The sequence below is a fragment of the Gossypium arboreum genome, chromosome 2 (genome assembly GCF_025698485.1).
Source record: "Gossypium arboreum isolate Shixiya-1 chromosome 2, ASM2569848v2, whole genome shotgun sequence".
Classification (NCBI taxonomy): domain Eukaryota; kingdom Viridiplantae; phylum Streptophyta; class Magnoliopsida; order Malvales; family Malvaceae; genus Gossypium; species Gossypium arboreum.
Window position 1 is genome coordinate 66,946,768 of NC_069071.1, and position 2,449 is coordinate 66,949,216.

At 30.5% G+C, this 2,449-nt stretch overlaps 1 long non-coding RNA gene across 1 annotated transcript; it reads left to right on the forward strand.

Moving 5' to 3' along the window:
• Positions 1–277: 277 nt before the first annotated feature.
• Positions 278–1,688, forward strand: LOC128283681 (uncharacterized). Its single transcript, XR_008274087.1, has 2 exons — positions 278–1,004; positions 1,472–1,688. It is a non-coding gene; the product is annotated as an uncharacterized LOC128283681 (long non-coding RNA).
• Positions 1,689–2,449: the final 761 nt, after the last annotated feature.

The window sequence follows — 2,449 nt, forward strand, 5'->3', positions numbered from 1 at the left end:
AATAATAATTAAAAACCCTATATATTGATATTGGCTTATATATACAATATTAATCTCATGCATCAAATTTCTAGTAATTATAAAAAATTGTTATAAATATTACTTTATTATGGATGTCCATAACTCTCAAAGTTGTAACTGTCATTGTAGTAAACCCCAATAGAATTATGAGAGTTTTATATTGTAATTAAACATTTATTTATTCTTTGTAACTTATGGGATTGCGTCATGTTAAAAGGTCTATAAATAGAGGCATGTACAAGGCTTGTTTATATACACAATGAATGAAATAAAAAGTTCTCTTCTTTATCTTTCTATTGTATTACCTCTTTGTTTTGATTTTTTCTCTTTAGTTTGTTATTTCCTTTAATTATTTCATAATGCGTTATTAGCATGAGTTTGGTCGATAGTTTTCAATATTCCGTAGGAGAAAAAGTAATCTAGATGTATAATGTCATTGTTAAAGCAACAATCCCAAGGTATGTGATTTTCTGTAACATCCCAAATTTTAGATTAATGAGAATGCAAAATTATTTCAAAAATAATGGAATAATACAAGGGTTGATTGATAATTATGAAAGCATGATAGTTAAATTAAGGTCCCAAGTTTGAATCCTTTCTATCGCAAAATAATTAAATTTTGCAATATACCTTGTTTTATTAATGTGTGTGTCGTCCATACCCTTATAGACCTAGGTATAAATATTATTTTTAAACAAATTGATCAGCTTTAATCCCATTTTCTCCACCCTAGCCGTTCCTCCCTTCTCTTTTCCTCCTCTCTTTCCAATTTTTCTTTCTCCCTTCCTTATTTTCGTCGCCCAAACCCTTACATCACCATCTTTTTTTTCTTTTCTTTTTGCCACAATATCTTGAATCATCTTCCTCAAAACATTGCTTCCATTTTCCCCTTAATTTTCCAGCACCAAATCTGAAATTGGACCTCCAAGATCGATTCTCATTCTTGCCAAGAAGTGCCATTGCACCCCTATCACCTAGTTTGTGTAAGTTCATTTCTCTCAATTTCTTGATGAATATTGTGAGTTAAAAATGAAAACTTCTAGATCTAAAATTTGAGGGATTTTTAAATATTTAAAAAGAAATTTTTTCAGCTTTCTAAGTGATCTTAAAGGTGGTTTTAAATCAGACCCAATTTGCCCACCATTGGTGGTGGTACGTACTTCTATGGGCAAGAAGGGGGTTGTTGCTTCTTTAAGTTTTCCCATCTTTTTTCAGCATTATCTTTGGTTTCTTGAACTCTTCCTAATCAGCCTTTAATTATGTGTTAATTAGGGAAAATAAATCTTGATCAATCGACAATTTAGATTGACAATTCAGGAAGCGTATGTATGGTTGATTGTAAGCTAGTTTATAGTTTTGGTTTAGATATTGGGGAAAGATTCTTAATTGATCAAATAAATATTTTTACTTTTGCATTAACTACTAATTTTAAATTATTTAAATGTGTTAGGTGCCGACTTAAATGCCCCAAACCAACATGAAGTTGAAAGACGTTCGCGCGTACGGTTCGCATCAAATCAGTGTATAGTTTGGATTCAAAAAATAGTTATAATTGTAAACATCGGATTGAACCCATAAGTGGGTATTTGAGAGCTATTTAGGAGGTGTAATAATCGAGTTTAATACTGATTTTTAGTTTAATTTAATTTTAAAAATTATTAGAGAAATCGCCACAATTACAAGTGTGTTACAGAAGTGCGAAAAATAAGGTATGGGTCCTAACTAAAAAAATTGAATGTTAATAATGATTTTAATGATATACTTGATTATTTAGCTTTCTGATTGGGCTTGGCTAAATAGCTAAGTAATTAAATTTGTAAGTGGCCGAACCAAGTACGTTTTGAGCCCTAACTATTTGGCATGTTAGAAAGTTGCTAGTTTGACTAAATGATTGCATGGTTGATATTATTTTCAAAATATTATTTAATTTGATGTATGATTGGTTGTATGTATAGCATGATTCTAAATGAAAAATGAGGCTTATGCATGATATATTTGCACAAGTAATTTGCTATGAAATGTTTGAAAGATTGCTATACATGTACACAGAAAATTTTTGTAAGAATATGTGAAATTGTGATTTGTTGAATGATACCACCTTAATGGTAAATCGAAAGTGGGATCCACAATCCTGTTCACTGAAAGTATTTGATAATTCGAGGGCATGTTGAGCATGTCAATAAATTGAGAAAGTATTGAATTATGACTATGTATGAGATTGTATGACATATTACATGTGCATTGGGGTGGGTTATCATTATGGTTGACGGAGGAGTTTTGTGGAGTACCAGTGGCATATTAAGTCCACATTTATTTGTGATCAATATATAGCACCTAGAGTACTGAAGAGATTGGCGATTTTATCATATTATTCATTATTCAGTAGATTTTCTGTATTTATGATTATTTGGTGGTTTTACCACATCGA